This window comes from Coccinella septempunctata, chromosome 5 (assembly GCF_907165205.1).
Source record: "Coccinella septempunctata chromosome 5, icCocSept1.1, whole genome shotgun sequence".
Lineage (NCBI taxonomy): Eukaryota > Metazoa > Arthropoda > Insecta > Coleoptera > Coccinellidae > Coccinella > Coccinella septempunctata.
The window spans coordinates 36,577,907-36,604,007 of record NC_058193.1 but is presented as its reverse complement, the minus strand read 5'-3'; the positions used below and the strand labels follow the sequence as shown (position 1 = coordinate 36,604,007).

At 37.1% G+C, this 26,101-nt stretch overlaps 2 long non-coding RNA genes and 1 other non-coding gene across 3 annotated transcripts; 1 reads left to right on the top strand and 2 right to left on the bottom strand.

The window, feature by feature from the left end:
• Nucleotides 1–3,780: 3,780 nt before the first annotated feature.
• Trnay-gua lies at nt 3,781–3,871 on the top strand. The gene is given in 2 exon segments: nt 3,781–3,817; nt 3,836–3,871. It is a non-coding gene; the product is annotated as a tRNA-Tyr (tRNA).
• Nucleotides 3,872–7,942: 4,071 nt separating this feature from the next.
• Nucleotides 7,943–11,660, bottom strand: LOC123314365. The gene is made up of 2 exons (XR_006537800.1): nt 10,793–11,660; nt 7,943–8,207 (listed from the first exon to the last, which is right to left on the bottom strand). It is a non-coding gene; the product is annotated as an uncharacterized LOC123314365 (long non-coding RNA).
• Nucleotides 11,661–12,538: 878 nt separating this feature from the next.
• On the bottom strand, nt 12,539–12,996 carry LOC123314285. The gene is made up of 2 exons (XR_006537792.1): nt 12,801–12,996; nt 12,539–12,748 (listed from the first exon to the last, which is right to left on the bottom strand). It is a non-coding gene; the product is annotated as an uncharacterized LOC123314285 (long non-coding RNA).
• Nucleotides 12,997–26,101: the final 13,105 nt, after the last annotated feature.

Below are 26,101 nucleotides of genomic sequence, written 5' to 3'. Positions count from 1 at the left end.
TGGGAAGTTAGACCTACTTAGAGGAACTCTGGTCAGTTTAGGTCAAGGAAAATATCAGTAGGTTGGTCATGAATCAATCCAGTTATGTTCATCATGTCTTCTTTCTTTTCTGTTCCAACGGTTGATTAATATTTGTGAAATGAAACACAAATTTTCAGAGTAATTTGAATACTCTTCCCAGTTTTGAATCTCTCGGATTATGAGCAATGTTTCTGTGTGAATTCTGCAGTGTTTACTTCATTCTGCGAGCTAGAAAGTCTATGATAACTATAGAATCATGTTCAACTCTCGCTTTCATTTCTCTGCCTTCAGAAAGTTGCTATGTCTGAGGGAGAAGAAGGAAGGAAACCATTCACAGCATCGAAATCTAGCCAGGCACCCACAAACACGTCCTTTTTCCAACTAGTAACTCCGCACTGGAATTAACAACTTGAGTATGCAAGTTGCGCGCCAGGCAGTTCGTGATAATTATGTCCTATGAAGATCATCTTGTAGGAATGCCGTATCGAGTCCTCAATTAATAAAAAATCATATAGCATGATAACTATCTGCCTATTAAGATTTAATTCAGACCCACGGTGCTTTAAAGTAAAATGAAAAATATATATACCCGGCAATAAGTGAGATGCGCAAGGTACGATGGATCTAATGAATATAGAAGTTGTTTCCACCCTTCCTTCTTCTATATGCGCTCAGTGGTTGGACAGATATGGACTCACGAAAAGTTCGACCATCGTAAAATCTGTACTACCTGCGTTTTTGAATACAAAATGAAAATATCATTCTCATACCCAACGGCTCAGTTCAGAGACACATTTTGTTCTAGTTTCCTCTGAATCTTCGTAAATTGGATATCTAAGCAAACTTCCAATCTCGTGAACTTACTATTCAAGCGTTCAAACCAGAGAGCAAACAATATTTCTATCAAATTTTGGATTCATTGATGCCCTTCTGTATTCTGAGGAAGAACATTTTTTTTTAATTAGTATCTGTAGATGAAAATTTCATTCTCTGAAATCTCGAAGGGTATTTTTTGGTGGTCTATGTTTGAAGCAAAAATCATTACAGAAAAACGTGCTGAAAGAGTAGAAACTACTTTTCTAAACATTTTAGTGATATTTCGGTGGTTGAGTGTAGTAGTCGCTACAATCAGTAGACGAACATTTAGTTTTTCGTTGAGAGTAATGAGAGACTATTAGCACATTGAAAATTACAACGAAATATCTCTTGGGGTCTCGTTTTTTCTAAATAATCTATAAAACGTAGATATGAAGAAAGGAGACTGCCAGATTAACAGCTCATATTTTGCCAGTACGAAGTAGAGTCGAATACAGGTAGGTTATTTTTTTCATTAAAAGGTCAGGGTGTTAGTTTATTCATCATCAAACCAGGGGCAGTTTTGTTCTTGTTTTGAAATGCATCATTACCTAAAGTCATTGTGTAAGCGCAACTTTCTGTTCTTATACATTGGAGAAGTGATTTTTTCTTCTTGTAATCCAGTTGATATTTGTTTCATTCTATCGGCTCGTTTTCATAATTCAAACCCGGTACTGGCCGAGCTGGTCGACAGCTGAGGAAAAATAGCATGATGAGGCACTCACCACTTTTCTCTTGATTCCATAAACGTCAATTACAGTGGTGTTGCTCACCTCTCCTTAAGTGCGCAATCTGCAAATTCGTTTATTGATGATTATCATTTACTCAAATTCGCTACTACCCGAGTTCGCAGGAAAATATGGATATTCCATATTTTCTGGGGCAGTTCTGCCTTTTACGATCTAGTTCTCAAGCTCGAGTAAGATTTACGACACCTATTCAGTTTTGAAGGAAGCTAATCACTGATATTGTTCGGAAGATTGAAATATTATGGTTATTCTTGTCCTTACGCAGCAGTCTGTACTTTTTTTCGTTTTATTTCGAAAACTATATGTTGAATCCGATTATTTTTACGTTTTTACAAAAATAATTTTTCTGAGAAACATTAATCTGCTAATCATTAGAAGGAGAAAACCTGAGAGATTATTCAAATGATAATTATTTGGAATTGTGGATAAAATACAGTATTTTTCTTTCACATGATCCTTCTTAAGATAAACTGAATTAAGTACTGACGAAAATTCATGAAACGATCGAGTACCTGTAGAGATAAACTGGTCGACATAAAGCAGTATGCAGTGTGTTTTAACATCTACTAAATAAGTACAACCTTACGCCCCTCAGGGCAAGAGCTGAGGCATGTATTGAAACCGCCTGATCCTAATCTAATATCGCAAAATATATTATACCCTCAACAGTAGTTAATACACATTAAATACACAATTAAATTTCAATCGAGTTGAGCATTGAGGATCTTCACGCTCAGTTAAATTGCGATTTTATTGGATAATAAACGAGATCTTGGGCAGGTAGGTATCTGTATCCTTTGATATACGGCCATCTTCATGAAATACTCGATGTTGTACAAGATTCGTTGATACTTATACCCAATAATCATCCAGTAGTATTCTACTTGAGATTAGCTGAAAAATAATTCAAAATTGGGTTGAATTTATTTCGCCAATCATCGCAAATAAAATGTCCATAAAAAACAATAGGTTTCATTTCGTAACACTCAAAACAGGTAGGAAAAAGTGGTATAAAAAACGGTCTAAAAACCGGTACCTGCAGACCAACGACACCGTTTGAACCAGGAAGGGTTTTCGAGGGTTAAATAACCTGCTGCAAGGGGTGATACCGTTAACACCCTGTCGAGGATGAAAGTCTTCCGCATTCTTCGTATTCATTCATCAGATGGTCATTTAACAGGTATATTTTCACTTTCTTTCGGGTGGTCGTATTCGTTTACGTTCGTAATGAGATCCTTTCTATTCGAAAAGGATACTAAATCGAATTCACTCTCTTATTCAGTGCCCTATGTAAAATTCGATGAATTCCATTCTGTCCGATTGAAATAGAAAGTGGAAAATCATCCCAAACCCAAAGGTTTATTTGTACTGTTTAACTACTTGATTTCTTGAATTGAAAATGTTGTTTCTATACCAGGCACTGAAATTTTCTGTAGATATTGTTTGAATAAGACTTTTCATCACGTACTACCAATTTTTCTATTTCATTTATTTACTATGTACCAACCTGTGGATTAGCCAAGAATTTCTTTTAACTAAATATACCACCGTCTATCAGGACAAAACCTTGATAGGTATAAAATATTCATCATTCGGATTTATAGCCACGGAACACGTGAGAAGCTACAATTAAAAGGGTGCGTCTACATTACAAGCCACAATCTCCCATGAAAAACGACAATTATTTCTGGGAAAGGTACACAAGCCCCAAACCAGAAATTCAAGTATGATTCATGAAGATTATCCAATAGAAATTTCCGAAACGCGTCCTACCAAATTCGTTCCGGGGCAGGTTTAAGTGGTTTTCAAGCCTGAGTTATCCATTTTCTTCTGTGTTGAGCGTGGTCCGAAGATAAGAATATTCCAGAAGCAATTAATATGGATTGAGATGGGTCAAGGTGATCCCTTCAACAGGTGGGGTCAACATATTTACGTGTTGGACTCTTCGATCCTCCCCATTTCGATGAAGGGTTTTCGTTTATTCTCTTTATACAGGCTGTGTCGAGTCTCAGTGGTTCCAGTATGATTTTCATTTTCTTCATCGTTTTCTCAAAAATATTTCTAATTTTTTTTGGTACCTGGAGAGAGAACTGAAGTTATGAATTCATTTTTTCTTCACTGAACATCAAAAAAATTGAATCCTTTCTCCAACAAGCCTTCGATAGCTCAGTTGGTAGAGCGGTGGACTGTAGAGGAATTAGAAAGTGGATATCCATAGGTCGCTGGTTCAAATCCGGCTCGAAGGATTCGTTTTGTCAATTATTTTTCTCCTGAATCACCTCTGTGATGACTCCTAATAGATGCTACATAAGTTTTCCATAAGCTATGCCTCTAATAGGTGTTCTTTTTTCTCATGAATGCCTACCATGGTTATTAGTTGGCCAAATATGTCCCCATGCTTTTCTTTTCAAAACGCTTCTTACTTATTGTATTGAAGAATATGAATATTCTGATTTTCGTGAAAGAGTCGAAACGCAGTTTGCTTGCAGAATAATTAGTAAGGATTAAATAGCACAGAAATAATAAGAATTATGAATCCTTGAGAGATTGTTCAAATTTTCTGATTCTTTTCACATCATTCACTTGTTGTTTTGAATGTGAATTCAGATGTGTAGATTGCAGCAACATGGTGATGACAGTTCGAAATGAATCGTAAAGTCAATGTCATTTTTGAAGGGAATGTTGAGATTTTCGTCAAATAAATCTTTTTTTCTGTGTTTATTATTGTCTTTTTTATATTTTGTAGATTGTTTGCCGAAACTGGATTCAATTGTGTTAATAATTAGTAATTTCATAGCCTGATGTGTTAGTATTTTTGAAAAATATCCCTCTATGTTAAGAATCAGCTGATAAAACAGAGTAATATCTTTTAAATCCGAACCTCTTGGCTTTTTTCACGATCATATTATATACATATGTCCTCAAACATTGACTAAACGTTCATTTCATCTTGGAAAATAGCAAAAAAGGATAGAAGAAGATATTTTCAACAGACTCAGATATATTTCTAGTGGAAATCCCAATAGGAACATATCGATTATTTTAGATGTATTCAGAAAATAGTATAGCAACTTTGATCATCTTCATGAATATACCATCATTTTTCTATCTTAGAATTGAATAACCCTACTCCTTTCTGTAGGAAAGTGTGTATGAAAAACCAGTAGAATTCAATAAATATACCGTCCAGCAGTGTAATGCCATCAACCACCGGTTCAGAATCAGTGTCTAGTCCCTCCTGGTAGAATCTCTTGTGATCGACCTTCCTTAACTGCTTTCACGGTGAACTCTCCATCTCATAACTTTCATTTTTCGAAACTACGTCACCTGTTCAATTTGATACAGCTTCCTTATTTACATTGCCCCGGCAAGTCAATAGGAAATCTCAACCTTGGTACGAGTTACGTCAAAAGCCTTGAACTTGAGGCACCACACACAGCCTTGTGCGGACAATCCAGACTGCTTTTATTCTGTTTTGATGCCCGCGTACTGCCCTGTCTCTACGACAGCTCGTTTTAGCCATAATCATTTGCATAATATTCGCCGAATAGATGCCGGATGATTAATTGAATTTATTTATTTTTAAATTTACTAGTAAAGTGTGTCCTTGGAACTCGACTGGGTAGACTGACTCCAGAGGTACGTCGTGAACCGAAAAATTATGCTTGTGGAATTATTTTTCGATATTTCAGACGTCATATTAGTCTCATGAACCTAGTCTAGACAAGTCTTAACCATTGTAGAAATACATATGCTAAATCGTCTACTCTACAAACTCCCATTTTGCTTACCATCTCTGAAGATCACTTCCAACTTTGGAGTTTCAAGATAAGCAGTGCATACAGCGAAGAATGCGAAGATATGAAACACTTCTCTTGGGGATAACATAACGAGTAGCCAACTAGCTTATTAGCCTCTCGCAGGAAAGGTACATGACAGTAATTACTCAAATAAGTGTGAAAGTATTTAGGAATCTATATATCTTGACAGCTTCTGTCAACAAGAATGCGATATTCTCGAATACTGCATCTGCAGCAGTCACTATGTAGGTACATCCAGATATCTTGATTCACTTTCAAGGTGAAGGGTCGCGAAAAAGAGGCTGTGTTGCCGTGTTTCTTCTCTAGAAGAAGGTTTTATGGTGATGTGGAAAACATATTGTTACCCTGGGACTTTCTGTCGAAAAGAGTCCATAGAAAAGTTGGGGTCAGTTGAAACTTCGTCAAGACCGAACGGTCATGCCGAAATGGATGAAATTCTCAGAGTTATTACTAGAAGAGTTGCTCTTTCAGAATATGTGTCATGTTTAGATCTACGATGAATTTCCTGTAAAATACGCGACTCGAAAGTTGACCTTCGAAAAATTCCCAAAAAGGTAGGGTTAGTTGAAACTTCATCAAGACCGAACGGTTGTGCCGAAATGAATGAAATTCTCAGAGTTTTTACTAGAAGAGTTGCTCTTTCAGAATATGTGTCGTGTTTAGATCGACGATGAATTTCCTGTAAGATAAGCGACTCGAAAGTTGACCTTCGAAAAATTCCCAAAAAGGTATGGTTAGTTGAAACTTCCTCAAGAGAGAACGGTTGTGCCGAAATTGATGAAATTCTCAGAGTTATTACTAAAAGAGTTGCTCTTTCAGAATATGTGTCGTGTTTAGATCGACGATGAATTTCCTGTAAGATAAGCGACTCGAAAGTTGACCTTCGAAAAATCCCCAAAATGATAGGGTTAGTTGAAACTTCCTCAAGACCGAACGGTTGTGCCGAAATGGATGAAATTTTCAGAGCTAATACAAGAAGAGTTGCTCTTTCAGAATATGTATCACATTTAGACCTACGATAATTTTCCTGGAAGATAAACGACTCGAAAAATGACCTTCGAAAAATTCCTAAAAAGTTGGGTTCAGTTCAAACTTCCTCAAGATCGAACGGTTGCGCCAGGATGGATGAAATGTCAAGATTTATCACCAGAATAAAAATATTAGACTTTCAATCCTGTAGTGTTCATTGGGTTGAAAAATTTTCACGATCAATCTCTTTTCATACCAGAGAAAAATGCGTAAATCTGGCAACATTACCGAAGAGTTGCATGCACGTGTTCAGCAAGCTCCGCATGCCAAACCATATTTGACATTTGATAGTAGCCTGAAACATTTACTAATTTGGCTTCGAGCCAAATTTGATACATATTCCTAGTTTGGTTGGAAATGAGAGCAATAAAAGAATCTTCAGATGGATGGTTGCCGCCAAATATAGACTATTGTATAAAGGTTGCATTGGAAGATATAGAGTCTTTCTTACTTTTCACACTGATTTGGATGAACCTCGGAGAGTTCGAATGATTGGACAATAGATGTCATTTGGGTAGACATGCCCATGAAGATTGAACGTTTAAAAACGCTCCAGTCGTGAGAAATCAGAATATGTCTTCTTGGGAAAGGAGTTCCACAGGAGTCCATTCTTGGAGAGACCTAGTTAGTTTTCAAATTCAAGAAATTAAAGGCAAGGAATTATTTTTCGGTATGAACAAAATGTAGAAGCATCGTTCTTCTTCTGGGTAAAGATACAATATTGCGAAGTATTCAAGGATTGCATGTGGCAAAATGTAAATCAAGCAAATATTCCTTAACGCAATACCATCACTGCGATTGCAAAATTCATCAGCTGTTCACTGCGACTGTGAAGAATACACGGAATTGCAACTATTTTTTGTGATTTCAGCAGTTGAGGTATGAGGAAAGTAAATTAATTATTTCTTTCGCAAATATGTATTTATGCAAACTATCTAATTGCTTCAACATCATAATTACATAAATTAAAATGATTTAGTAAAAATAAAAATAAGTCCTGAGTATTTGTAGATCTAATCGAAGATTAAAACTTGAAATGTATAAAATGATATTAGTTGAATTTGAATAGATGTAAATCTATAGGGATATTACAGAAGATGTAAATTGATAGGTTATGAACCGAGTTGGTGGAACAAGTAAAAAAATCACTTTTTATCACAAGGAATTGCCTCATTCTGAATTGAGCAATAGACTCAACATAGATGTTATTAATCCAAGTATCATGCACATAATTATTTGTTTTTCAATACTGACCTACGTTCGATAAAAATTGGAATATTACATAATTAATCTAAAGTAATATTCCTCCAATGAATAATGACTGAGACAATAATCATTATTGGTGCACATAAAAGTGGATTGTTATCATTACCATTCGCTTTCCATTTAAAACGAAACAGTAGCCATTCCCGCATCTTAGTTCCAATTTTCCGCATTAGGCATGGGTTAGGAAATCAAACAGGCGTGTAAAATGTAATAAAAATCATTTAATACTTAGGATAAGTAAGAAAACTTTACCTGGACATTATACATTGGGAAGTATATACATTAGAAAGATGAACATTATTGCTGAATGTTGATCTAGCGGAGAAACTTAACCTACAAATATAATTTAAAATAACAAAATACATCATTTAAAATCAACAAGCTTCAGTCTTGTGTATATAACCAGATGAACGACGGTGGTAACTGGATGTGGCAGTGATCAGTTGGAAGTGGAACTTTGTTTCAACTGAAAAGAAAAGATTATTAGTCATTGGAGTCTGAGAAGCATGAATAGGAATCAATGAAAAAATCACCCCTTCTCAATTTTTCTAGTTGACCTGATTGTCAGGAACATAAACTAAATTTTATAACATGACATAGATTATATCGCATGTCTAATCATTTAATATTGTAATTAACAAACGAGGCCATTCTAGACACGCAGAGATGGGAGTTTTATCCCCCCACGTGATTTTCATTCACTTCTATAGGTTTCGAACCTGAAACCAGTTAATTCATAGCAAAAACTACGAATGAATGGCAACTGATTAAGTCATGCACTGAAAGACCTCAGTGTCTTCAATTCTCGTCCATTTTTATTTGTTTCTCCTCTCAATTTAATAGTATATGATTAAAATACTTGCATGTGAGTGAGCTGTAATTTGTTAAATTGTGTGAAATATTTTAAATGACGTTCGTTATTAAAGACGGCGTCTGAAGTTGCCTCCACAGCTTGTTAAAATTGATAATTGAAAAGTTAGTTATGCAATTAGTACCATATCTTTTCAATTTGATTTCAGTAATGCAGTTTATGAGCGAGAATGTTAGGGTGAGACGAAAAAATGTCTGATGATAAGCTAGACAGTGATTACTCACTCTAGTTATACCAATTATAGATGTTATGAATGTTGGGACCTGTTACTCACGAATTTTAGTGATTGCAAGGTTAACAAGCTTTGAAGAAATCTCTAGATGCAGATATTGTAGATAAAATTCAGGCCCAACAATTTTCAATGCAAATTTTCTCATAGAATCTTGACTTTTATAGCAGGACAGTGACCTTGAAGAACTTAATGCGGAAATTGTGATCTATTCATGGTTTATCGACGATGAAATAATCACAATCGAGTTGAATTCAGGATCATAGGTGAACGCAGAACTGAAACTTCAACATATTGCTGCGCTTAGCCTAGGTAAGTGTAGATATTTGACCCTAATCGGAAATACCACTTGCTGGCATTGATAAAATGCACTCTATTCGAATTTTATAAGAGTTTATGAACAGCCAGGTGAGCAAACTTTGCTATCGCACCATTTCCGTTCAGTATCTCCCGATTTTCTTAAAAATCCTCTGATCTAGGAAATTACAAACTAACGATATTCATGCCTGGACTGAATAAATGAGTTGCGAGCAGTTAAAAACAAACAGAACCGATTAGACGCTAAAATATCCGGTAAAGAAGATTGCCAGTCTTTATGGCAACCACGTATCGATAGAAAATAAGAGTGATGTTGGGCATCAGGTTCTGCTGAATAGAAATCACTTCCTGGGAATAAGAGAGGTCAATGTAACAAAATGTTAGGGATCAACAAACTTGACACAGTAAATGAAGAACATAAAGCTGAGCTAGGGAAGAGGAGGAATCTTGTCTGTCTGGTCTTGGATGTTAATAACGAATAGATTCGAAAGGGGGAGGCAAAGGTACGAATATGTTTGAGGGGATTGCAAGGATCCAGTCCTTCGGACAATTGGGTTAAGGTCAATATTCTTTTTCGATTTTAACGCATGTAAAACGAAGGATCGTGGTTGAAGACACGCAGAGATGTCACCTGGTCGGATTTGGAGGCATGAGATCACCCAGTCAAGATCAAGTTTTCCGAGCGGTGTTATTGATCCATAATTGCTGGAACCGATGGTCCAGGAAGCTGCCAGACAAGGCTGAGACTACAATATTTGTAATTACTATTAGATTAGCGCTGATGAAACGATAGAGCCTGAACCAGAGAGCTAGGAGTCAATGATCTCGACCATCAGTTGAACCCACCTCAATACATTCTACATAAGCGCTGACCGAAAACGATCATTTTCGGCAACCACGCCGTTTGCATTTCAATGCAGACCATCTTTACATTTCGAAAATGATCGGACCACGTTTTCGAGATGGCAGAAGTATACGAAGACGCCATATATGAGGGCGTTAGAAGCAAGTGGGCGATTGGCAGGTTCAATAACCTGACCGGCTGAGATACGGAAGTTGATGTATGACGAACAGATTGTTTTAAGTCATTATCGGCGGTTTGGTTCCATCGTTTGGCCTTGGCGGTAAGGGTTGGAAAAAAGTGTAGAAATCGTGAAAATCCAGTGGTAAAATCAAATGGAAAAAGAGTGAAACTTGGGATCATCGAAGTTGGGGGGTTTTGAATGTGGAATACTAATGAATTTCTGATGTATAGTCATAGTTTTTGAATTGGAAGAAAGTCATACGAAGATTTCTAGTGTGAGTACGAATATCTTGGCTTTAAATGAGTATTTGGGTGAGCCTTATGTGGAAACGATGTAAAAATCGAGTGACATTATGGATAGTGATTGCCATACAATAATTTCTCGAAGTTTGAACGTGTTTCCATGTTGACATAAAAGGATTATGAGGAAATATTGTTTGTGACTGTTTTCGAAGAGAAGATTGCTAGACCGAAGATGACTATGTCTTGTTCTTAAGCGAATTTGCAACTCGTGGATTGTGTGAAGATTCTGGTGGTTTCAGAGGGTGAAGTTAGACTTCCAGGTAGGATAATCTTCGCGAATTTGAATGTGGATCTGTTGGTACTCACCCAAATCTTTTCCTTCGACAGCTGGAGGTCTCAGGGCGTCCGCCATCCCCCTGGTTGAAGTGCCACATTAGTAGAGGCCGGTTGGGTCTGCGTGTGGTAGGCAGGGTGCCATATCAGCTCAGAGTCAATGTAAACAAACAGTGAACACGCACGTGGACACCCAGAAGGTCGCCGGTTAGTACTGGTTTGTGGGATCCAATTTTCCTCCGTCCATGGCGAAGTGTTTCGTTTGATGCAAGTGACGACGATTTTTTAAAACTTTCGACGACGTGTATTGACACGAGTCAACAACTGCTTAGTAGGTTTCGGTAGGGTCTAAGCCAGACATTTTGAAATCGTGCTCGGTGAACTTGAATGAATGAATGAATGGAACTAGGAAATGAGGAACACTTGTAATACTGTAGCGCGTATCACGAGCGATGGATGTGGAATGATTTCTCGTTAGCCGCTCCAGGTTTAAATGCGAATGCGAAGGCAGAAGCTGTGGGGGTGGGGATGACATCGTCGGGACGCTCTGTATGGGCCCTGACCCACTCACGTTGACGCTGATGGGCCCTTGCACCTACGGATATTGCCTATTGGTCCGTCCCTACAGCTAGTGGGGCAGGGGGTGAGGTACTCCGCCGAAGATGATGCCCACGTAACTGGCTATTTTGGTACCGGCTTTTTCGAGATCACTACCGGGAACTCCGAGTGTGCGATGTGATTTTTCATTCGTTTTTGTTTTCGTACAGTGGGTGATTCAAATGGCATTATTTTATTCGCTTATTGTGCAAAAATACGAATATATGAAGGTACTGAATATCACAATCACTTCCTGCCATTTAAAGAGAAAATTGAATATTTGGTCAGCTTGCAATTTCGAAGAAATAAGACTTCATATTTGATCCTAAAGTGAAGTTTTTCACAAAATTTTTAATCGATCACCAGCCTGGCTTGTATGCATAATATTATAAATTTTGATTCACCTTACGTAACAATAACATCCCAAAATTCTGTATGAAAAAAAAATTCAAGAACAGTGATGAAATAAATCAAATTTATAATTCGACAAAAATTTTGATAAATTTTTTGTAATTATCTATTATTCTTCTGGAAGATTTCTCGATTTATTTCTATCTCGTTGCTTCCATTTTTTAAATTTTACGTATCCCTTTTAGAGTTTTGATATCGTTAAAAAAATTATTCTCTCTTATTTTTATTTTTCTGGAATTAGGATCAATGTAAATAGTGATATATCTTAATTTCAAATACAATTTGAAATATTCTTGTTACTACGGAAAATGCATCTTTTTCTTATGACACTAAATTATTTTATGAAATAAACATACCAAGATCTAACATTTTTCGAATAAGTTGAAAGTTGATTTCAATCTTGAACAAAGGCAGAAAAAATTAAATATCCATCATTCTTCTGGATTATTGTTACAAGGAAGAAAATTTCATCAAATAATGCACTGAAAATTTGTTAAACCACTGCAAAAATCATCAAATCGGTCAGGGAAATAACGTATTTTTTAATTTTTCCAGAATACTTACAGTATGCGCACCTTGTTCCTCCACCAACTCTGTTAAATATTCACGAAAAAAATGTCATCTCCTATAGTGCACATCGTTGGATAATTATTTAATAAAAAATTACTCAATTTCAAATCCCAGCTACCTCAGACGTAGTAAGTAATAAAAATTGCATAAATTACATGATAATCGTTAATTATTGCTCTGCTCATATTCGCAAGAAACATGTACTTCCTTATAATTTATTCAGCTCTAACTTCCTCCACATTTTCTACATAATTAAACCTATAAGTTGTTGTGTGTAGTTGTGGGTAAGTGAAAAATATATCTTTCATCCTGCATTGCGGAAACTGCATTTCAGCGTAGGGGCATACATCAATATTGAGGAAAATTGTATCATTCCTTTTAATCGTATCATTAAAACCTCTTCACCGGCTACTGGAAATAATCATTCAAGTATTTTTAACGTAGGTACTGTAGTAATACCTACAGATAGTACAAGTTTGAGTCACCAAAAGTTTATTATGGTGTAGAGGCGTTGAAGTTCAAACTCGTAAATACCTTCACAATACTGACCTCAAATTGGTTCTTATGATATCTTCCCGTTTATATCAGCATACCAGTGCTTGCAGTGAATGTGCAATTCTATGTCAGAGGTGGCTCTACGTTGTTCAAAATACAAAAATTGGTAAAACAGGGTCATATACACATATTCTTCAATTTATTTGTCAATAAAAACCCTTCTGTTTGTACTCGGGTTTGTCTAGACTTAGATTACATTTGTAAGAAATTCAAATAAAATTATTGTGTAAATACAGAGTGATGAAATGGTGGCATTTGATATCAAAGGAGTATCTACAACAAAGTAAATATTAATTATGAATAAATATATAAATATACATTAAATATAGTGGAAAATTGTGTTTTAATTCAGTACGAATATCGATTTTCATAACATATCTGTTCGATTATGAAATCGCATGGTCAAACGAGTCACCACTGTCCTTAATGCATATGACCCTCAGTCCCTGTTGTATCTTATCCATTTGCAGAATTTATTGCATATTCTGCTCTAGTTAGTAGTTCCAAACCGGAGTTAAACCAAGGAGGTCTTTGCATGTTCGCGGAAATTGAAAAATTGGGAATTATGTGGTCTGATTGAAAATATAGAAGTGATTGTTGGGTGTAAGGGATCGCCCACAATGTTGATATCAGCGATAACAGGAGCTGCAAGAATTCCAGTGACAGGTACTTGGAAAGGATCGCATAAATATGGTTTAATGTCAACGACAGGGGTTCTGAGAAAATCACTCTGCAATAAGGAAACGTTGCAAGGATAAAAGAGATTCAAATCGAAAAAAATCACTTCAGAAATATTATTAATCGATGAAACTTTTCGAGGTGGGTGAGTAACTTACAAATTCCTAAGCTATCCATATCCTGCGATATGATATCACCGTTTAGAAGATATACATACTTCATTCTGTTCTTATTTCACTATTTCAGGAATCTTGATCTTCTATTTAAACATTGCAAATTATAACTTCTTTCAATTTGTTAGAATTAATTTGTGGTAAAATATGGATTGGCAATTATTCTGTTAATAATATTTCTGTGATTCATTTAATATTGTTTCAGCAGGATTTACCTACTAGGTGAACTTTCGACACAAAATAGTGCAAATCAACTCGATAGAATGGGCAGATCCGAATGTGGTAATATTTGTAATATCATCTAACCACAAACCCTGTAAAAATAAATGTCAGATGAAATGAAACCCTTCACTCCATGATGATTCACTTCAAAAGGAGCAATGAATAATTTATGGTCAGCATGAATATCAATCTGTATCAGATATAATGTGTGATCATATATGTATTCTGCTGTGTTTTTTATGTTCAATTCTTTAGAAACTCACTATTCATTGTGTTCATTTCACTGACGTTTATAAACATATATTAATCTTGGAAGAAACAGAATAATAAGGTATTTATTTTCGACATTATTTATTCATCAATCTATCTGTGGACTGAAGAAACAACCTGAAATGGTCAACTTACCAAACGTGTCTTTGAAAAAAAATGAAGTGCAATTTTTTCATGTGTCAATTAGAAATTCATCAATTAAATTTGCAATAGTAACCTTCATTTTACTACTTTTACTATAGGGTATATGTTCCTTTATGTTGCGAGAATAAAAAAAGAAATAACTTATTATTTTTCATCCTGTGTATGCTACGACCAACTAGTTCCATCAGAATTTTCCCAATTTCCCAGATCATCGTACCCTGATGAAACCAGATCATATGCATTTGATGAATTGGATATAATGTTCACTTATCTCATGTATCTAATAATTTTATTCAAAATAAATGATTCTTCTCTCAAATTTTCTTTGGTTTTTTGTTTCCCAGACTGAAGTATCAGTAATCCTTCTTTGCAGAATTTTATCCAGAAATCAACTGAAGATACAGGATGTTTATCCCCTATAAATAGTCTTATTATCTCAGAATCAGGGGTTTTATGATATGCGATATCTCGTATGGTGGTCCAAATTTATAGAATAATTCTTGTACCTACAAAATGAAATGACATTTTCTGATGATATTGAAATAAAAATAACTCAATATAACATACAACATTCTGAATATGAGAGAACATTGTATAGTTAAAAGTTGATAGTAGGGCACATTTGAACAATAAATAGTGAATAATTCGAATTATTTCTATGGAACTTTGTGATATCCTGTCTAAATACTCGTTCGAGCTATTAAGTTTACAAGCTGAAGAGTGAAAGAACATATATCAGATCAGCTGAGAGTAAAAAATTGACCAGATGAGGACCAAGCCCATCAAATTTGACTTTGCATCGATTAGCTGACATAACTGTCATCCCTACTCGTATCTTCGACGTTAGGACCGTTAACAATTTCGGTAGTCGAAAAGAGACCGTAAATAGCCATGGGAAATGCGGAAAGCTGTTTGAAAAAAAACTCCTCGTAGATACCAAACGGGGACCTAGTTGCTAGAAGTCAATGTCCCCGCTCGATTCAGCTGATCTGACGCTGAGCTCACAAACATATACACACACAAACGCTAAGGTTCGATGACATCACCAGGAACGTATTCGTGGAAGAGGAAAATGGGAGGAAATGATTCTGGGCCACTCAGCATCGAAGATGCTCATCCCCACGCGAGTATCTCCTTCAATAATAAAGAGAATGGAGTTGAAGCAGGGTAAGGGTATGAAGGCTGCATCCTTGAATAGAAGGGAATGAAAAATTATAATTAAGGGAATGATTTTCGAAGGTTTGAGTTTGACTGTATCTTCATCGACGAATTTGAGCTCTGAGTCCGGTCCTGCTGAGCCGCGAACGCCTTTCCACCGCGACGCACCGTTTCCTGGTGGTATGTGGGCCAGGTCGGGTATCTGTCGCTTTTCCGCGTTGCGAACTCCTCCAGGGAGGGGTGAGGTGGGGGGGAACCAGGGGGGTCCGACCTAGAGTGGCGGTCAGTGTGCAAGTGGCCGATGGTTCACTGGGGTAAGGGTGAGCAACCTCGGTTATTGACCCACGTACATCTTTGCGATGAATTACACGATGGTCCATGGAGATGATGCATCCGACGGTGCGGGGGACATGGTGAATTTCGCAAATCTCTTCCGTGACCTAGAAGGCGGTTTGGGGCAAGTGCATGGGTGTACTTGGTGCAGGATGTGGTCTCGGAGACGGTGGCTACTGAAATATTCGAATTGAGGATGGTATGGATGGTTTTGGCAACTCAAATGAATGATATTTCGTTCAAATGCACTGGAATAGCCATATAAAGGCGCTCTAGATGATCGAGATCATCTCCAGGCTGCTTCAAGCCGATTGAAATTCAATCTTAGAGGACTCTGCATCTTCTGAAATTCTTTGGGATTTTCACTCCCAGTCTCTGAAACAAAATCAGTTAAAAAATTGAACTTGCTGCTGAGTGAATTCTTGCACCAATTTCTCTGGAGCAGATCAGATGGAAAAATTTGTTGCCTGACGATGAACAAAAAATTAAACTCTTCCTGAATGTGATGTTTTAAGACACTAACCCTCTCTCTTTTCGAATGATTGAAAAGTACCAGTTTTTCTTCAAAATTTCAGGAAAAACTGTCGTTCATTGAGTTCTCAATATAACTCGAGAAAAAGCTATCAAAAAGTGAGCTCTATGAAACAAAATTCCGATACCACTTTGATTTTCATTCTGAGAATGGTGGAGAATAAAGAATTTTTTGGTAAACCTTCAGTGAGTCGGCTATCTGCATATTTCTCCCAAACCATTCACTCAGTTATTCAATGATTTCCATATACCCAATCCTGCTTCATTCCAAATACTATATTCTCAATTTCTTTCCTTTCAATATCCCGAAACTCTGACTCATGAAAAGATGTGCGAGCTCCAAATAGAAATCAGCTTTCACATGCGTCATCTAGGCTAGTGAAAGTCACCAATCACCAATTTCTAGAAACACCGAGTCATCCCACTAACGTCCTATTGAAAATTGCATATCCTAGGACCTAGATAAGGTGTGTCTTCAGTTTTCGTCAAGCTCCTTTCTGCAGAACGTCTATCATCAATCTTCAGAAAAATTCGATCCACTTGCAATGCAGGGACAAGTGAGTGTGCACTTTCTCGGAAGCAATTTGCCACTGTGAAAGTGCAACGAAAGTAGATGTTTCCCAGCATTCAATAAAGATAAACTTAGGCTGGAGATCTCCCAGAATTATGATAGATGGAGGTGTCCAGTCTCAAACGAGGAGAAATTCATTGTTTTTGCTCGTTTTTCTTGATGAAAACCTTAAAGATTCGTTTGCATGATCACAGTTCGAAGTATCAACTTCGATACCAAATTTGGAATGAAGTCTAATTTTGGTTCGATCCGTCAGATTAAATATTGGCTCAACTTGTTCTCAGTCAAGTTCTTATATAGTCTCGATAATGCGTACCTTAAGAGGATTTACGGTGTTTTACTTTGCCAAATCGAAATTCGAATGATTTATAATTTCCATTGTCATATGAGAAAGGAAAGATTTCAGGAATTATTGATATCCTTATTTTGGAATTCTGCAGTGATAGATCCATATCCAGCCAACAAAACCCTAGTTTTCTATGAAGGTAGGTATATTTATGCAGCAACTTATTTGAGCTGAGTGCGAGTAAGACAAAAAGTACTAGGTAAGGCAGAGAATTGATTAATGGAAACAAAGAAGAAAGGGAACTCTAATGCTTTCCCAGAATTGAATACCTCGACAGATTATTGAATTTTATGGAAAAACTACAGGACTACCTATATAAATATTCAGTCCAAAAAGGCAGCTCTCACTCAATCTTTATGACCATTTGGGTGTTTTACTGAATGGATATTGGAATGGATTTGGCACGAAGATAATAATTATGCTCACAATTTATTGACAATCTTATCTGAACCAAACATCGAATATCATTGTCAGAACGATCGCAATCTCAAACTGTAACTTGTCAGTTCGTGCCATCTGAAAGCAATACCCAATGCTTCTATTATACATATTGTCAAAGGAAGATGGTCTTTTAACCCTTTCTTCGTCGAAAGTTGGGGTCCAGCCCACGCTCTTTCTTCCAGCGGGTGGCCCAGGTGCCCCAGATCTCACCACGCCGACACGAGCCTGTGAAAGGCTTAAAAACCTCGTAACAAATGATTTTATAAAGACCCAAGGAAAGTGACATCGGTCGTTTTCCCGAACTGGCCTGTGGTCAATGCGAGGATTAGCAGGGAATGAAGTGCATGAAGCTTGTGTTAATTGGAATGATGAGAAGGTGTGCCATTTTGTAGATGTCCGGTTGATGTGTTCTTTTAGTGACGGATTAGGGGATTGTTAGATGACCAATGTTGGGTTTCTTATACAGGGGCAGATGTAGATATCGAGGTATTGAAAGGGGTCTTAATCGGTCCGGCGTGTGTTGAAATCGCGTGGCTGGTGTATTGAACAATTCTGGAGGAAAGAATAAAGGGGCCATAAGAAATTGACCGGAATACCTTTATGGGTGGATGGGAACGTCTGTCGGCTTTATTGCGAGAGGATTATCGATTTGTATGATCGATTGGTTACTTTTGTAGAATCTACTCGAGTTTACACTCAACAACAACTCCTGCAGGGGCTGTATGAAGAAACTTCACCTATTTAAGATGAACTTCAAAGGTTAGATGTGAAGAAATAACAATTTGAAAATTAGTGTCATATCACAATTATCAAATTTAAATGTCTTTTATATTGTATCATTGGAAGATCCATAAGTGGAACTGAGAGCTGAGTTTTTCTCTAGCATAATATTTGAGGCACATATTTTACTTCAAATCCAATGAAAATTATCATTTTTCCCGCTAAGTCAAAGTCGTAGATCACGAATATGCAATTAGATTTTTGTAGGATCAGTATTTTGGGAAAAAGATACAAATAGGTCAATTTTGAGGAGCTGTAGCTGCCAGAAAAATGACACTGGACATGGGCTGACTTTTTTGGTGATAGATTGATGATTTGCAAATAGAAAAAACGAACTTTCATTTAACTACCGCGAACAGTTTAGATTTTATGATTTTTTCCGCGACATTCCAATATTTCCGATTTTCTATCAACCATAACATGAAAACTAATCCTTTCAGCAAAATTCTGCTTGCATATTCGTAATCTACGCCCTCGACTCAGTGAATATCCTAATTTTGGTGGAAATCGGAGCGATAAAATTTTTTTCCAATTTTCCATGCATGTATGGAAAAAATTGCGATTTTTCGAAAAATATTTTTGGTCTCCGATCAGAACCAAATTCATACTGTACACTAACTCAAGGGCGTAGAACACGAATATGCCAACAGATATTTTTTTAAAAATTTATTTTTCAAGTTATGGTCGATAGATAATCGGAAATTTTGGACCTTCGCGGAAAAAATCATAAAAACTGAACTGTTCGCGGTAGATGAATGAAATGTGGTTTTTTCTATTTGCAAAACACCAATCTATCACCAAAAAAATCAGCTTATGTCCAGCGCTTCTTTCCTGGCTGCAGCAGCTCCTCAAAGTTGACTAATCTTCAAATACGGAAGAATTTGGCCATTCCTACCCCCCTCTAAAGTCATGTCACCCTGAAACTCTTCCTCGCGCACTTAATGGTGGGAATAAAAACCAGCAGATCGACCGAACGTATGGAAACCCATGGATCTATCGACGTGCACCTCATGGCGCTCATCTCCAGCGCCAAACCCGCGAACATGGCAATGATGGTAAACGACCGGGAGGTCCATGACCCTCCAAAGCCCTGACCCACTAACTTCGCGAGGTTGTTGATCCGCCATTCTAGTTTCACATCTCCTCTTTCGGCCACTTCAGATGCCCGTGTTGCATCCGACGTCCAAAGTCTTGCAGCTCGCGGTGATGGTGACCAGGAGGAAGTTTGAGTTTAGCGAGAGTCCTACCGTGGGAACCGACGTTTCTCTGAAGACGACGGAAAGCCGCATATGGCGCTGATTGGTCTCCAGTACAGAGCCGGTTAACGAAATCTGGACCCGGTTTCGGGTCTACAAGGCTTAATCGAAAAATCAGGGGACGGGTTGTGAAAATAAAAGTAATTACTTGGGAGTATGTGCGAGATTTAAGCAGATGAGTCGACTCTCGTCCACTTTTTTCAATTGGATACAGTACAGGAGATGTTTCAGATGAACTAAGGGAGGAACATAGCCTCGAATTACTCAGATAATAGTAGATTTTCTAGTCCACACCAAGCCCCAAGTGTCTGCTCAATCTACCACACCAATACTCCAAAGACAGACACTTCTCAATCTCCGACCAAAGCTCTGTTTCAATAGTCCCTCCTTCAAACTCATGCCCCTGGTATATCTTCCACAAAAATACCTTTCCGGAGTTACTTACTCTCGATTCAAACAGCTGATACAAGGTACCAGAACACCTACACAATCTCGGCCATTTTTCGACAGCCATCTCATGATCCTCGAGCTTGGTGAAGAGTTCATCCCAAAGGTAGAGTATTATGCAATCTGGCCAGTTCAGCGACCTGCTATCTTCGTATTGGGATACAGATCTTTCGTAATCGTTTAAATTCACGTTCACGGACGGAATTCGTATTGGTTGGGTCTATTTTTAGAGCGTTTATAGACGTAGCGATGCAGTCTGAGAGATTTCCTGGAATAATTTCATTTTTCGCTGAAAAATTTGGTCGATGGAAAGAGGATTGAGGATGATGAGTTTCAGAGATGAGCATCGTGAACCGAAGGTAATTCTGGAATGGAAATTGGTCATAGGAGGTATCTTCATGAGAAGGCAGAAATGTTTTGGTCAATGGTCATGTGAATGGTGTACCACAAGATTCAGTTCTTGGTGTAATTTGCCATATAGTTGATATAGCTATCATGAAACACAGTATGTCTATGTCACCTTCTTACATATAAGACAACAGTGGGAATAGAAAGAAGTTTTTTTTCGAAATTCTTATGGGTTTTCTTTCCTTTTACATCTGAAGCTTAAGAAATTCATAGCTATACACTATTTGTCGAAAGATTTTTTCAAATCTTCATCACACTCCTCCATCAGGAAATATAGTAAACTTCTTTCATAGATAACATTATTTTAAATCACAGAAACACGGTTTCCCTTGGATGTGTTCAAGTTTCTCCTGGTAACTAACCAGATATTGTCTATTCCTATCCAGAAGATGGAAAATTAGAATGTTAGAATGAAATGATTTGGTTGCTGCATTTTGAAAATGGTTGTCTCTGGGCCTCATATCGAAGGAGAATAAATTATTCCCTATGATATACCGTCCTTTCAATATGAAAAAAATATGTCACACTAGTAAAAGTATTGCAGATTTATGAATATCATTCACGACTATCCACCTATGTAGAAAGTCATAGGAGTAAATGTAAATTCCATTCATACATATTCCATACATTTTTCCACTCATATTCATTTAGATTCATAAGTAATTAATTTATTTCGATATATCCAGAACATAGAGTCTATGCAATATAAAATCAGTGGTATGCTCATTTAAGACAAAATATTGTTTTGATAAAGAGCATTACAATTTTTATCATCAAACAATAATTCATGTGGATGAGATACCCAAGTAAAAAACCCTTTCTCAGTGGGGCTGCATGTAGTGGATTGTGAGATATGAAACTGTTTACAGAATAAGCTGAAATATTTCATATTTAAGGCCATCTCGTACTGCAAAAATTCATTATTTCCTCGAAGAAAAGAAGACCAGGGAGTCTTTTCCGAGTTACCAGAAAATGTTATCTGAAATCAAAGAAACAGAAAAATGTAAAATAATAAACTTGACTTCTATATGTCATATTGACCTAAAATTCACAACCCAATTCGAAAAAGCTTCGGAAACTGCATGGATAGCCCTAAAACCATCCTGAAATTTATGAATGGCACAATGATTAACCATACGATTTATGGTTTCTTCTGGTTCCCCGCATTCACAACTAGGGCTCTCAACTGAATTCCATCGGAAAAGCATACTATTGCAACCTCCGTAACCTGTTTTCATACGATTCAGAATACACCATATTTTCTTGGGAAGATCAAAACCAGGAACTCAATTCGAGGGATCACTAAGGAAGAAGTGCATTCAGACTTCCAAATGTCCTTGTCCCTCACATTTGAATTAAGGAAAGAGTTGGACCATAAGGGTTTACATAATACATATACTTACAGCTTCTCCCCCCATTCTGCAAATGTGTTGTAACCGTGTACCTTCATCAATCTCCAATGTAAGTTCTGCAACAACTTGTTACGCCTATGACGATAGTATGGCAAAACATCGCCGAGCAGCCAATAGCTCAACAAGAAATTGAGCTTGTCGATGTTACTAAGATCTGGGTCGCGATTTGCCATTGAACTAAAGTGACGTAGACAAGTCATTCACCTGTGACGTCAAGTGAATTAACATAAGGAAGACAGTCGAGCTTTGTGTTCCCTGCTCTCAGCTGTTTCTAGTAATCGCCAGGAGCGGGCAAATAGTCGGTCTGTACCTTACCAGTTTCCAGTAATCTGCAGAAGAGCTGCTCGGTTTCTTGAGATCAAGTTATCGGGTAACTCTTGCTAGGCGTATGAGAGATATCTATCTATGTGCGTAGAAACGTTCATTCTAGAAGTATATTATTTGGGAATCTCGAAGTTTTTGTTCACCTAGTTTGGATGGAGTTACAAAATACATGTCCAATATTTCCTGGTAACATGGGAATCTGCAGTTTTATGATTTTCTTCTTACTCATAAATCAATCTGTTGAAAGTAACAATTGGGCAGGAAGGTATCTCAAAAAACTTCCAAGGTTTGACAACGTGATATTTCAACTGAATTCGTTTTGGTTTTCTTATCTCACGTAGATCTTAACCATACATTGAGTCACTTGTACAATTTGCCACAATGGCTTCCAAAAATGTGTATTCTAGAATATTATTCTCCTCGCTTAAACAGATTATGTTACTTATATAAGTGAGGAATAATAGAGTAGTATTCGTGTTATTGTTGCTTGAATGGAAGGGTTGTAAAGGGATTATAAGTAGCTTAGTATTCATGGGATGATTGCAGCTTCAACGACGAAATTCTTGTTTCTGCAGGTATCTCGTTGACAATCGTAACTTGAACTGAATTTTGGTAAACAATAAAATGAAAGAAGAGCACAGTATAGGTTTTCAGTGTAACATATTTGAAGTGGCGTTGGATGACATTCATTTCTCTTTGGATTTCCTGATCGTATTGTGCAAAAAAGTCTCTAAAAAGTTTGAACTTGTTGGTTTACTCAACCAATTTTCTCCGAGAAGAAATGGGGTCAGTGGTCATTAAAACTCGCTAATATTCGAGTAGGATTAAGTGCCAAAATATTTCTGAGAAATGAATCATCGAAAAGACAGCACGCAAAAGCATTCGGCAAAGCCTTGTCTGACTCGCTAATAAAGAGAAAGGTACCGTTACGAAAAAAACATTGATGGTTCAAGACAGGTTCAGTTCGGTGATGACCCCAATTTTTCGAACAAATATTCACTCTGGAGAGGGGCGAGAAGACAGAGTCCAAATTTTTTATGGACAGTTCCAGTAGATACACATATGTCATATTTTATATTACCGTGTAAACAAAAGCAAAAACTCTAGTGATGGTTTTTTCGGCTGTTGAATATTTTTTGAGTTGCTCATGTGCGAAAAAATTGATGCAGAGCTCAATCTATCCATGAGAATTGTAACTGGAACTATTAGATCCTCACTTATTCAATGGTTATCATTTCTTTCAAACATTGTACAGCCCTATATTCGTAGATAGCCTGCAGTTATGAATTTTTGGAATGAATTTCACTCCCTTCCCTATTCATTTCCAATTCTGTCTTATATTCTAGAGAATCCAAGACTTAAATCGCTCAATGGTCCAACTCTTTTCTCAATTTGAATGAATAGATGAAGGATATTTGGCAGTCTGAATGGAATAAGTGCACTATTTTCAACAAAGAATTAGTTGCTGATCCTTCGAATAGTTTCTGGCTTTGATCCTCCCACGAAAATATGGTTGCAAAAGCATGCTTCTGAGATAGAATTGAGTTGAACCTCCTAGTTGTTAATATGGGTAAGAGACAACACAAAAAATTTATAAATTTCAGGTTTTGAGGCTATACATGCAGTTCCCGAATCATCTTTGAGTTGGGTAGTGAATGTTAGATTAATCTGACTTATTATTTTACATTTTTCTAATTTTGTACTCTTTCTATTTCAGATAACAGTTTCTGGTAACTTGAAGAAGATCCTCTAGATTGTTTTTTCAAGGGTAGAATCAATTTTGGCAGGGAAAGATGCCCTTCACCATAAAATATTTCATCCAAAACAACTTGAATTGTCAGAAAATAATACTGAAGAGCATTGAATGCAGATTTTTGTAATATACAATTCAAAAAAGGTCATTTCTACGGTGATATTTCTTCTATCGCGAATATGATAGAAAATTTATCCAAAAATGTGGAATACTTCTTATGCTCCATCGTGTACTAGGCTGAAGAAATAATAACCCATCCCATCTTGTTTCGAAATTTAGCTGCATTGCGAGATATTCTCGTACCAAGCGGTTCCACCCAATTAAGGTCCATATTCGGAAGAAGAACGATTAAAATATTCTGTGCATCTCTGCTGAGCGCCTAACGCTTGCCCTCTTCCTCCCTTGCGCACACGGCATATCAACGAAGTTCCCACGTGTTGGAAGAAGAAGAAAGTTTTCCACGTGTTTCCCCTCGAGTTCATCTCGCGTTGAACTTGAGGTCTTCCACGAGTCGACTGCACTCACCAATTCGTGGGTCCAAATATGGCCATAAACTTTATTGTTTACCATTGGGCAACAGTCAATAATCTATCAGATGCCTCGCATTCTAGCCGCCCATGGCCCATGATGGTTATGCAAATCACAGATTTGGTGGCCCGCGGTGACTGTCAAATATCGCGGTTCAATGACCTCCAGGATGTGGACGAATATTCGACAATTCCGCATTGCAACGTTCTATGGCCCGGTCGAACGTCTAGGAACCTGCTGCAGGCCGCGATGTCGATCTGTGGCCGAGGAATTTTTATGATGGATAGAGTGCCAATACGGGTAATTTGTTCAGTGGTTCGCCAAACTGGTTCAGGACGACGGAGTTTTGATATGGCACGTTTCTGGTGGAGTTTCAGAGCGAGGCAGGAAGTTAACAGCCTTTTTTTATGCAATCATACTTTTTCACACAAAACGGCGAAATTTTTTTTCTTTTCTGTGATCATCATAACTTTTAACTATTGGCGAACCATTGATGGTCAAAATCAACCAGAGCTATGATTACGCAAGCTTCTTAGTTTTAGATGACACTTTTGGGCCAGATTCTTGATCCTCGGCATGGGAATGTATTTTTTTCTATGATCTGCCTTTACATCAGGGGTGCCCAATTGAAGTCTAAAGAATCGATGTTTTCAGAGACTGTTCCAATGTCGCCAAGTAAACTTTTGAATTTTGTTTGTTGATGTACCGTGTCTGAACCATAGACATAGAAACATGGACTGAGCAATACCAGCATGAAATTGGCTATTCTATCGAAAAAAATGATCGTCTGACCAATACCTATCTCTTTTCTGTTGAGGTGGAAGTAATTTTGGACCAATCAAAATTCTAGAAAAAGATAACTAGCTGACCTCATGTTCAGTTTCTCCCAGGCAAGGAATGCACAGTCCATGTCTCTATGTCTATGTCTAAACACAGAACTTGTAGCATCGCACTAGATTAATATATTTGAATAATATTCAAATATATTAATCTAGTGCGATGCTACAATAATTTGAATAATATTCAAATATATTAATCTAGGTATATTATACCTGTGACACAAGCTTCCCAGCTAGCAATTTCATGTCTTGTAAAAATTCTGTAAACGTTCTCAGTCCTTTTTTACACGACAAGACAAAGTCCTATAAACTTTTTCATTTCGTATATACAACACATATTCAACCAAAATGGGCAAGATTTATACGACAATTTAGTTATTTTGATTAGTTGGGTAGAGCACTTTAGAACTGTTACAGGATTGACGAATAAACATTTAGCGAACTGTAATACGACATTTAATAGAACTTTCAGAACTGTTAATGTTCCACTATACGACCTTTCATTCCTAATTATATTTCGTTCAGGTATAAGACTATTTTGTGATTCTGAGAATATTTATAAAACTATACGATCGTATAAATGTGCCCCACTAGT